Genomic DNA, 12399 nt, shown 5'->3' on the forward strand with positions numbered 1-12399 from the left:
CAACGGGCTGCCAACTTCAATAAAATATTGGCGGGCCCAGGTAAACCCCACCCTAGACAATCACATGATGTGTTGCACACACACCACTTCAATGGCAATGATAAGCATTTTGGTGAGCGGCGGCCCCTCAAATATTTTATTGGGGGAGCAAAGGGACCTAAGGAGCTGGGTCCTATGCACCCCATTTTGGTTATTTTTTGCAGAAAGACCAAAAACCCTCAATTTGTTCCAATGGAAATTAGTTGTGCGAGCTCCAGACTGGTATGGATGACCCCCCTCCCTCAATTCTGGGTCCCCCAAGAGCTGAATCTGGTGGGTATCCTTCACTTGTCATGCTGCACTACCACTTGACAGGGATAGCCTAGCTTCCGTTGTTTATGCTCTGGTTGTTGGCATTGGTCCACTTGGAGAGATGATGGAGTGTGCCTCCAGGGGAGAAGTCAAACTCTGTAGTGACCTCCCCGAGACACAAGCCTGGGCAGTGTGTATCAAGGTCTGAAGCTCTCACAAAAACCAACAGGACAGGAATAGCTAGCATTTCTACCTTGGGAGCTTTTAGTATCTGTGTAGGAGATGGGAATTCACCAAGTGTGCAGATTGTCATGCCAGAGGTTCAGCGGTTTGAGAAACTGCACATACCAAAATTCTCACTGCTACACAATGTTAAAAGTTGAGTGCATGTTGGAAAGCTGCCAATTCTGCCAGAGAGAATACGTTTAAATCAAGATTATGATAGAAGAAAAATATGATTTCAAAAGAGGCCAGCAAGGAGGCTGGCTGAAAAATGGCAGCAAAACAATTCATACATGTTTTATCTCTGCTAAAGGGACTCCAGTGATTTTCCAGAAATTTTTATTTTCATATATAGTATCATAGCTATATAGATATGCACAATATTCATTTTGTCCCTTATGTCATTTAGTCATTCTTTCCAACTTTATTCTGCGTAAATTATTCAACCCAAGTACACCCAAACATAGGAAAAATTTTAAAGTCCCATTAATCTCACTGGAAGGGGTACTTCCAGAATAAAAGAATAAAAAATCAAATAAAAGTCAAAGTAATCAAAAAGCAAAAAATAATCATAAGCATCTCCTGAACCTCCTTTCATGAACTCCAACCATCCCTCTGCTCCCTAACCCACAATGGACCCCTGTACTTGGTAGCTTTTAAGAGAGAAGCAAGAGATGTCACAAAGGAGGGCAAATCATTCCTACCATGGCAACCCATCCACCTTGACCCTGGGCCTACCTTGCCCCTCCTGAGCTGTGATGCTTCTTCAGAACTTGGGGGCACCTGCTGTTCCATCTGCAGGTTTGCTGAAACTTCTTTAACCTCCTTTCACCAACTCTAACCACGCCTCTCTCCTCTGACCTCTCCGTACTAACCCACAATGGTCTCCTGCAGCAGGTGGCTTTTAAGGGGGAAGCAAGAGATGTCACAAAGGAGGGCAAGTCTTTGCTACCATTGTAACCCACCCAATTTGACCTTAGGCATACCTTGCCCCTTCTGAGCTGCGATGTTTCTTGAGAACTTGGAGGCACTTGCTGTTCCATCTACAGGTTTGCTTAATCTTATCTAACCTCCTTTTACCAACTCCGACCACCTCTCTGCTCACTAACCCACAATGGACCCCTATACTTGGTAGCTTTTAAGGGAGAAGAAAGAGATGTCACAAAGGAGGGCAAATCATTCCTACCATGGCAACACACCCACCTTGACCCTGGACCTACCTTGCCCCTCCTGAGCTGTGATGTTTCTTCAGAACTTGGGGACACCTGCTGTTCCATCTGCAGGTTTGCTGAAACTTCTCTAACCTCCTTTCACCAACTCTAATCACTCCTCTCTCCTCCCTAACCCACAATGGAGCCCTGCACTTGGTGGCTTTTAAGAGAGAAGCAAGAGATGTCACAAAGGAGGACAAATCATTGCTATCGTGGCAACCCACCCACTTTGACCCTTGCCCCTCCTGAGTTGTGATGTTTCTTCAGAACTTGGAGGCACATTGCTGTTCCATCTTCAGGTTTGCTGAATCTTCTCTCTTGAGGTTCACACCTTCATTTCAGCCCATTCTTCATTCAGCCACTTTTCTAAAGGGAAACCATCCCCATGTCCTTTTAAATATAGTAGAAGACTCCCAGGTCTAGGGGTGTTCATAGCACAGGATTCAGCAATCTGCTATGCATGCAGGTGTTCAACCCAGGGCAGCAACTCCAGGTGGCAAGGGTGATGTTCACTCCCCCATCTGAAAATGCAAAGGAAAACTGTTTATGTATGTGACTTCTTCAGCGAGAGGAGTAAAAGGTAAAGGTAAAGGGACCCCTGACCATTAGGTCCAGTCGTGACCGACTTTGGGGTTGCGCGCTCATCTCGCATTATTGGCCGAGGGAGCCGGCGTATAGCTTCCAGGTCGTGGCCAGCATGACAAAGCCACTTCTGGCGAACCAGAGCGGCACACGGAAACACCATTTACCTTCCCGCTGTAGCGGTTCCTATTTATCTACTTGCATTTTTGACGTACTTTTGAACTGCTAGGTTGGCAGGAGCTGGGACCGAGCAACGGGAGCTCACCCCGTCACAGGGATTCGAACTGCTGACCTTCTGATCAGCAAGCCCTAGGCTCAGTGGTTTAACCCACAGCGCCACCTGGGCCCCAATATGGTGTAAGGAGGCAGTACCCACGAAGGAGGAGTGGCAGTTGAAATTGATGGAACATGCAGAATTAGCAAGTTTAACTAGTAAAATCAGAGAACCAAATGAAACAGTTTTCAAGGAGTATTGGAAAATGTTTCTGGACTATTTAAAAAATGATTGTAAATATGTAAGCAGGCTCAGAGGTTTGGACTAAGTTCAGAAGTAAAAAATTTTGTGAGAATAAAGTTGAGATAAGAAGGTATAGATTAGTTATAATATGAAGTAGTAAAAGATAATCATGAGAAAACCATGGAAGGGTGACGGGGAAATCAACTTTTTAAATGAATATGTACTGGGAAATGTTGGATCAATTGTATTTTAGTTGTGAAAATTTATGAATATTTTTTTTAAAGAAGGAAAGAGAGCTGTTGCCAGTCATTTTAGATGGTGCTGAGATAGATAGGTCAATGGTCTGACTCTGTCCAAGGCAGTTTCCTATGAATATTCCCCTTAAGTAATTTAGCTAAAGACGAACAAGTTAACCACAAGACTGACAGTTCCTTTTTTTAAGAGACAATATGAAAAATCCTGGATATGAGGCGGCGGCAAAATTCCTACCTCTGTAATAAAGCCATATAGGCGAAGTGACATGTCCTGATGGACTAGAAGACACTTGAGGTCCCTTCCAACTGTACATTTCTATGATGTCAACTGCAACAGATGCTCCAAAACTACAAAGGGGGAAATTTGAGCATCTGAATGCAGCTGCACCTTATTCCGAGTTCCTGCACAAGCCTCTGTAGGCCATATCCTGTTGTCACAAACACAGAGCAAGGGTTATTCAGAGGTACCCCCCACACACACACACCGAATATGGAAGCTCTCAAATTTATTTATTTATTTATTTATTGCATGTATATATCACCTTTATCTTTCAAGGATCTCAAGGTGGTTGACACAGTTCTCCTCCTCCCCAATTCATCCTTGCAACAGCACTGTGAGGGAGGTTAGGTTAAGAGATGGCGACTGGCAAGTAGCATAGCTAGGGAGGGGTGGGCCATTTCAGGTATGGGGTGGGCCATTTCAGGTGGTGCTTTTTTGTGTGTGGCATCACCTCTGCAGCAGATTTGGAAGTGAGCAATAAGCACCAATTTTCAAAAGAAACAGGCGAACCCTGAACATCACCACAGGAAAGGAGATCCCATCCCTACCCTCCGCCGTTTCCTCTTCCCGCCCCCCATTTCAGAGGCAAAACAGTTGGCCAGTGCAGTGGATATGCACCTAGGGAGCGGAGGGAGAGGGAGAGGGAGAGGGAGAGGGAGAGGGAGAGGGAGAGAGAGAGAGAGAATGAATCTGTGAGTGCACACTTGGTCACGAGGGGGGGGGCTCACAGAGGGGAGACTGTTCTCCCAGAAAGTGGGGTTTTGCGTGCTGTTATGAAAAGGTAGACTAGCAGGGGCACCAACTTGGGCCCCAGACTGTAATATATTGTATTGTATTTCCCTTTATGTTATAAGTGGACAAGCATTAGCAAAAAAGTGTCTGACTGGTTTCAGATCTTGTGTCTATCATTCACCATAGCCAAGGCAGATTCTGTGTAAAAGGTGTCAAATTTCCTATAGTGAAGGAGGAAATAAATCTCTTTCACAGGGACAGAGAACCTGTGACCCTTTATATGCTGCTGATGGCAACTTCCAACTGCTTTGTTCCCAATCAGTAGATAACCCACAAACTTCTGCTAGAATCCCACATCTTTTTACACCACAAATGTTCTGGTTTTGTTGCACTATAATCCCTCCAGAGAGCAATGTACTGTAATGTCATAACATTGGGGCAGCTTTGCAGAACAAACTAAAGCAATTCACCACTCATAAATGATGATTGTGTCAAGAGCATATTGCAAAACACAACCGCAAAAAACACAGCAGCCTAGAGGGCCCTTTGTATCAGTTCAGGTATGACTGCAGCCATGCAAAGCCATCTGTCCAACTCATGCCCCCTTTGCAAGAAGAATGGATTGAAAATATGGGTGAAGTAATTTTTCAGAAGTTAATCCTTTTGAATTCAATGAGACTTGCTCCTTGATAAATGGGTCAGGATTGCTGCCTTTACCTCTTCACTGCACTACAGCAATGTTTCTCCAAGGCATACAAACTTCTCCCACAACAACCCTGTGAGGTTGGTTAGGCGAAGTAAGAGACAGTAACTGGCCCAAGGTCACCCAGTGAGCATCTTGGTGGAGTGGATATTTTAATCCTGGTCTCTCAGGCCCAAGGCCAAAGCTCTAACCACTACACCACACTGGCTACTAAAACTCCATGCCCTCCATGCCCCCAACATCCCCTCCATGCCCCCAACATCCAGTTAGGAAAAGGGCAAGCAGAGGAACTTACTCAGTTTTTGTGACCTGGGAAAAGATAGAGCAGATTCTTGGCCAGGATGGTTCAGTCCATGGAGGGCATCTGGCATGGGTTGATTTTTCTCAATGGACTGCATGACCTGCAATGCGGAGGAGAAGAGTTCAGAGCAGGGCATCCCTCCAAAAAAGGGGGGGAGGATAGTATCCTGGTCCAACTGTACAAAGGAGGATTGGCTCCTAGAACTTCCATGCACCTTTGCAATAGACTACTTGTTCATTTTCTATTAAATAAGAATTAAATAAGGCTGACTGAAAAATAATAATTAAAAAAGGCTGAAGCAACATCAAGAGTTTTGCTCTCCAGACTGAGCCCTGCAGAAGAGAGCTTGGCATTGCTTGGTCAGCCTTAGGAGGGCATACCTTCTGGAAGATCTCCAGGCTGCAGTTGGGGGCATGTTTCTTGATATCTTTGATCAGCTGGTGAAGATGGATCTATTTCAGGAGCTTCTCCAGGATACATTATCTAGCAAGGCAACATGAACATATGGCATTTAGGGGTAGGTGAATCTCTGAAGTGTTGGTTTCTCTCAGTTCTTCATTTTTCTAAGAATTGTCAGCTGGCAACTCTGGGCAGCTAATGCTAAAGCAGCAACTGAAGCTGCCCTGGGCAGCTTATCCAATGGGCCAATGAACAGGGCTAGATGACAATTTGAGACCAGTTTACCTACAAAATCATCTTACCCCATATCTGCCCGCTCCACTGCTTTGATCGATGGAACTGGCACTGTTATAAGTGCTACATAATACTTGTTTGGCACATACACACCATGTGCATTTACGTGTGCACACACACAGAATGGAACCCCTCTGAAGACTTCACCCAGAGCAAAAAAAAAAGTGGCTAGCCCCCACACCACCTTGTAGCTATGGCTCTGCTCTAAACCTCTTGTTGACTAGCTGAACATGCATGGATCTGTGTACGTTAAAATAAATCAATTCATTTAGGATGGGGGGTAATCCCCCTCCTTTATCCCAGGCCTCTGTTCTGTGCCATTAAGATGTGTGACAAGCAGAAACCCAGTAGATCAGGGATAGCCAAAGAAGTGCTCACACACCCACACACACCCCGCTTTGGACAAAAATGCTCATCTTCCCTGGTTATTTGCCATGCTACTTAAGGCTGATGGGAGTTGTAGTACACAACACCTGGATGGCACCATCTCTGTGGTGGAGCTTGGTTGGTATTGTTGTTGTTGTTTACTAAATTTATATACTCCCCTACATCAAAAGATCACAGGGCGGTTCACAGATTAAAAACATGAGACTCTTAATCTCAGGAAGTGGGTTCAAGTCACAGGTTGGGCCAAAGATTCCTGCATTGCAGGAGGTTGGACTGGATGACCCTGGCCCCTTGCAAGGCTTTCAAGGCAAAGGAGCTGTGGGAAGGGGGTGGTTTGGGAAGGGCTCTGCATCTCATGTTTCAACAGCAGCCTCGCAATGCCCCTTCCCTTTGCAGTGTCTCCGCCACACAGCAGCATTTCCCCCACCAACTCCTCCTCCCTGTAAACCGGAGATCACCCGGCAGCAGCTGCAGTTGGGGAGAGAGCTGCAGTTGCCTCCAAGGATATTTCCATCTCCTCGCTGGAACTGAACGACGCAGAGGGTGGGGAGGAAACAATGAAACAGGGCAGCAGGAGGAAGCCATGGCGAGTGCTGCCGGGGAAACAGCTGCGCCTCTGCTCGTGCAGGAGGAAAGGAAACCAAGTGCGCACAAAGCTTAAAGGAAACAAACAATGGACGGGATGTGGCGACCTACCCTTCTCCATTTCTCCAACGACAGCCGGCAGAATTCCTGGCGCTTTACGCTGCAACCCTCATAAACACCTTTCTCTGGGAGTGAATCCTGCTGAACCAGTCAGGCTTTACTGCTAAGCAGACGCGTGGAGGATTGCGGTGCAAATACCAACAAAAAAGTGCACGCACCACCTTACAGCTCCAATGCAAAGTGAAGTTTGCTTTCCTTAAGAGTTTCTTTTGCTTTCTCCACCCCCGATTCCGATAGCAAGGAAGGAGCCCAGGCAGGACAAAGACAGATAGTGAGATGCAGATGGAGCAGAGGTGTGGCTTTGCCTTTTGTCCTTAAGGAAGCTAGATCAACCGAAGGCTGGCACTGCATTTTTCAGTGCCTTGAGGAAGGCTTCTCTGAAAAGACTCAGAAATGACTTCGCTTTCTTGGGCTGAAAGCAGTGTCTCTGCAGGGGAGTTCCATAAAAAAAGCTTTCTTCTGCCTGCTCACCAAAGTATCCATAGCAGTCTCTCCACACTGCCAGTGAATTGCTGTTGAAAAACTTTCTGAACTTTTTATCAGCTTTGCAGGGGATTTCCTATCTTTAAGTGTTTTCATTGCTATTCCCAACAGGCATCCATTTTTCAAACTGTCTTGACTGCTTGTTCCAGATTTTTCTCTCTTCTTCTCTGTCTGCAAGGAGAAAGATTAGCTCACCATTTGAATCTCTGCACCTCTATGTTCCTTGCTGCCAAGGCAGAGCTGATCCTAACAAGACACCCAGTTTAGCCGCGGCTGCTCTTGGAAGTTTTGTTTTCTGCAAGCTACGCTTAATGCTCCTTCTTACCTACAGCACCCTTTCCAAAAGGATCATCAGCTGCAAGAACCGGGAGAAATATTCTTACCTGATCACCACATCCAGACCCACCTCCGTAGTGTCTGAACGCTTCACTTTCTAACCCCCCTCTGCAAAACTCCTCCCTCCAAACAGATTGAAAAGTAACTTTAGAGTGACTCAAACCCCATGCTTTTTAGATGGAAGTTTTATACCCACTTCCAAATCAATGTAGCCTTGCACACAGCCTCTGCCTTTCTTTCATTTATTTATCGGAAAGTTTTAAGTAGCCTTTCAAGACAAGAGAGTCCTCTTGAGACAGATGGCATAAAATGAATTATATATTATATATATTATCAACCCCACACTTAAAAAAAATACACCTTAAGATATAATTCTGGAGAAATAGCTGCCAGGTTGCCCTTGGGTATGCATCATTAACTGTAATTGGATTGAAGAAATATACTTTGGTTTTCAACTAAGGCTGAACCATGGGCCTAAGATTTATTTTAGGGGGGAGGCTTTAAGTTAGGAAGGGCAGAACTGAGTTATCTGCAATATAAATGGTCAGTTAGTTAAGCTCAACAACTTTTTGAGGCAATCTTCCCTAAACACACACACACACACACACACACACACCGGATCCTGGCTATGCCCATATAAACTGATAGCACTACAATGTAAAAACTGGCAAAATAGGTTTCTTGCCATTGAGCATCTTTATTTTTTAATAAACAAATAAATAATAAAAACAAATGTTGCCAATGTGTCATAGTGAGAATAGACTCAATGAAGTCCATTTATTTCAGTGGGTCTACACCTAGTATGACTAACAATGAACATCACCCATACTGGCTATATATGTTATCAGTGTCTCTCTACATATGCCCAGATCAAGAGGCCAGCCTTTTAGGAAGGTGAAGTCCCTTTGACTATTCTAACAGTTACAGTATCAATATGTTATCATGCTTTCTCAAGATATGTGCCTCTAAATATTTCTGTGTGTTCAAGAACTAAGCCATTCTATTACACAGTGTTTGGGGAAATTTAACACAAATGGGATGATAGGAGAAAACTGCAACTCTGACCCTAAACCACCAGAGGACAGCCTGGTATCACTATGGTGAAGTCTAGACTTTCTTGTACTGCACGGGTGTCAAACACAAGGCCCGGGGGCCAAATCCGGCCCGCCAGACCTTGTCATGTGGCCCGCCGAGCGCCCCAGCCAGCGGGACCCAGCAGCGGGACCTTGCTGCTGAAGCGCCGCGCCGACAAAGCGCCGACAAACAGCTGGGTCCAGGGGGGGTAAAAAGGCGGCAAGAGCAGCGCTGCGTGGAGCGCACCGAGCCACAGCAGGAGAAGGAGGAGGCAGCTTGCCGGGTCAGCGCCCGGCAGCGCCGCACGGAGAGTCCCGAGCCTCTGCGATACAGCAGTGCTCTGTAGCACTTTGAATCCTCCTCCTCCTGCCACGGCTCGGCGCCTGGAAACGGCTACGGCTGCTGCTGCTGCTGAAGCACAGATAAAGCACCCAGCAGCGCCGTGTGGAGGAGGAGGAGGATTCAAAGTGCTACAGAGCACTGCTGCGTCCCAGAGGCTTGGGACTCTCCGCACGGCGCTGCCGGGCACCGACCCGGCAAGCTGCCGCCTCCGCCTCCTCTTGCCTCACCTCCTCCTCCTCCTGCCGCGGCTCAGCCTCATGAACGTGAGCTCAGCAGCGGCTCAGCCTCACGAACGTGCAACTCTGAGGCTTTACGCACTTCTCCTAAAACGGACACCCGCTGCCTCACGCTGCACGGGAAATGCTTTTTGCTCCTGGGTCCCTTCGCGCTCTTTACTGGCGTTGAATCAAGGCGGCGACCCCCCCTTCCCTTTCTTCCTTCCTCTCTCTCGTTCTTATTCTTTCTTTCCCTCTCCTTCCTTCCTTCTTTATCTCTGTCTTCTCTCCCTCTTTCTTTTCCTTTCCTTCTTTATTCCTTCTTTCCTACTCTTCTTTCTCTCACCTCTTTCCTTCCTCTCTCCCTCCTGCTCCCTCTTTTCTTCCTTCCTTCCTTCCTTCCTTCCTCCCCTCCCCTCCCCTCCCCTCCCTCTCCTCAGAAACAAAGGATGCTGCTTTATACTTCTGGCCCTTAAACCCTGGAACCAGGAGAGCAGCTCCAGTGAGTCAACCTCAGCCAGTCCCTTTGGTGAAGGGTGGTGGCTCACTGGCAGAACATCTGTCCTGCATGCAGAAGGACCCCAGCAACTCCAGGTACTAGTAGCTCTGCAAAGGTCCTGCATGAAACCCTAGCGAGCCTCCACCACCCAGTGCAGTTACCAAAAATCATTTTTCAATAAATTGTACAATAATTGTACATTTGAATATCTACTTGCCATTATTCTGACTATGTTTCTGCTTTCAGAGCTAGTTATTACTTACATTATTACAAAAACAGTAATAATTGAATGCAGTGACAATAATTTATGATAATAAAGAGTGGACACATAGTCCTACAGATACAACCGGCCCTTTGAGGGTGACCAAACTGCTGATGCGGCCCCTGATGAATTTGAGTTTGACACCCCTGTTGTACTGTATATGAACCAAAATACCTACAGTAGTGTGGATAGGCATTGTTTTGTGTGGGTGTTTTGGAATGACCTTACTCAAGGAGCATTGGAGGTAAGTCAGGGTCTTTCTAGAATGGCACTCCCTGAAATAGTAATAGGACAGCAAGTAACTGTTCAATGATGAGGCTTTTCTAGAACAGTCACTTGCTTTTAAATTCCTAATCTGAAAAAGCCTATACCTACCTTTTATCCCAATCTTTTTTATCCTACGAGTCTTACATCCAAGTATGTCTTGCATTGGATTATTATGAATACACATGACCTATGCACAAGACTTATGCCAAAATATGCAGCAGTTCTCATGTCTTAAAACAAATCTTGACAATATATTTCAATTTAACATCCAGATTTAAATACAGATTTTGCAAAATTGCCATGAAAATAAGCAGTTTTCACCAAGTCATATTTCACATCATAATTAATCTTTAGACCTTCAGCTTTTGCAGCCTTCAAATCAATTTAAGTAAATCTGTACTTGCAGCAAATTCATTAATTTTCAATCCTGTGCAAGTTTCATTTCCGTACTACCTACTTAGACTGACAAATTCAGATATAATGCCAAAGTGGAAGTGTTATATTAAATCTGTATCGCTGACTGAATAATAATCGTGTTTAGCAAAGAAAAGCAACACCTGTGAAACTCTGGAGCCACCAGCTGTTCATATTCTGCAACAGCTAGTCTGCTTTCCCACTCAATAGCAGTAGATACAGCAAACATTTAGACGTTAAGGCTGATGCCTTAACAGAGGTGCTTTGCGATCAGCAACAATGTCACAAACTGCTTTCTTAGAACTTACCCACTATGTGCCCACACTTTTCCTTGATCTTTCAGGTCAGGCCCAAATCCAGAGAGATTGGTCTGTGTCCAGAGAGGATGTCCTATATTGCCCTGGTTCACTGTTGCCTCTGACACATCTGGGCCTCTAGACCCATGATTGTTTGTTTGTTGCTTACATCGGTAGCTGGAAGAATAGATCAAGAAGTGGAAGAGAGCCCTTTTCTATTACTCACTATCCTTATCCAGAGCCAAAGCTACCATGGGGGGCTAGCCAAGCTTTTTGCCCCAGGTGAAGCATCTAGAGGGGTGCCATTGAGGCTCCCAACCCGTGTGTGTGTGTATGCAAATACGCATGGGGTGTGTGCAAACTGGGTCTTTGACCCGGGTGAAATAAAGCCTAGTTTCACCCCTGCCTTATGCCAGTTTACTACAGAGGTGGCTTCTGTGTGGGCACTATAGTAAGACTGAATCACATCATCACTTCATCTGTAAGCCGCCTTTCCATAGTTCAAATCATGGTCAAGGTGGCTTACAACACTGAAAAGATCATAAGCGATAAATAAAATACATCAAAAAGTCCCCACTAAAATTGATCTATTTGCACATAAATCATTATAAGATCCAAAAATAAAGATACAAATATCAATAACAGCAACAAAAAAATTCCCAGCAAAACCCCCTAAAAACCCCAGCCCACGTTTTTCAGCAGTGTCAGCTTTTGCAGCCGGAGTCACTCAGGGACCCACCCTTTCAGGTTGGGTGGGAGAAAGTCAGCAAAGCAGGGAACAGGTATTCCAGAACTCACAGCCAAATGGTCTCCGACTTCTTTAGCAGCCTTCGCTTTTGTAGCTAGAGAGAGTTCAAATTTCTTATTTTAGACTTAGAACTGCTACCTGAAAACAAGAGAAAAATAATTGTTCACTACCATGTTGAATTTTCCACTGACTGATAGGCATCTACAAAACATCTAGGATTGTTTTGTAGACTCAGGTGATAAAAGGGAATGTGCCCACTGTCACCTTTTTCATTCGTTATACTATTACCGGTATACTATTATCCAGTCCTGGAGTTTACATTAAGACAGCCCCAACCCTTTAAGAGCCACCACCAGATGGCCAAGGAAATGGAAATGCATTATCAATGGGGATTCAAAAGGACCCAGTCACGTGTGTCACGGAGGCCTGTGTATTCCCTCAGTGAGGGACAATTGTCTTGTTAGAGGCATGTGATGTTTCAGATTGCAATTTATTTGGCTGAAGCTTCCAACATAACAATTGCAGGTGACTTCTGGTCCAGCACAAACAAGAGATCACACAGTAGATTCTCATTTTTAGAGATGGAGCTGTAGAACTGCAGCTCAGACACTCTTCCCTTTGGATCCTGACACCTTCTCCTGCTGC

General features: G+C 45.4%; 1 long non-coding RNA gene across 5 annotated transcripts in view; it reads right to left on the reverse strand.

Annotated features, from left to right (window-relative positions):
- Positions 1-835: 835 nt before the first annotated feature.
- Positions 836-12399, reverse strand: part of LOC118085668 (uncharacterized) — a 29975-nt gene continuing 18411 nt past the window's right edge. For 3 of the 5 annotated variants that reach the window (XR_015949455.1, XR_015949456.1, XR_015949454.1), the window contains 5 exons: positions 11746-11892; positions 6810-7472; positions 5414-5516; positions 5028-5133; positions 836-2245 (listed from right to left, as the gene is read on the reverse strand). This is a non-coding gene — a long non-coding RNA (uncharacterized LOC118085668). The remainder of the gene's footprint in view (positions 2246-5027; positions 5134-5413; positions 5517-6809; positions 7473-11745; positions 11893-12399) is intronic. The other 2 variants (XR_015949457.1, XR_009557427.2) reach the window with 1 other exon arrangement.

This window comes from Zootoca vivipara, chromosome 4, assembly GCF_965207765.1.
Source record: "Zootoca vivipara chromosome 4, rZooViv2.hap1.1, whole genome shotgun sequence".
NCBI classification, from domain to species: domain Eukaryota; kingdom Metazoa; phylum Chordata; class Lepidosauria; order Squamata; family Lacertidae; genus Zootoca; species Zootoca vivipara.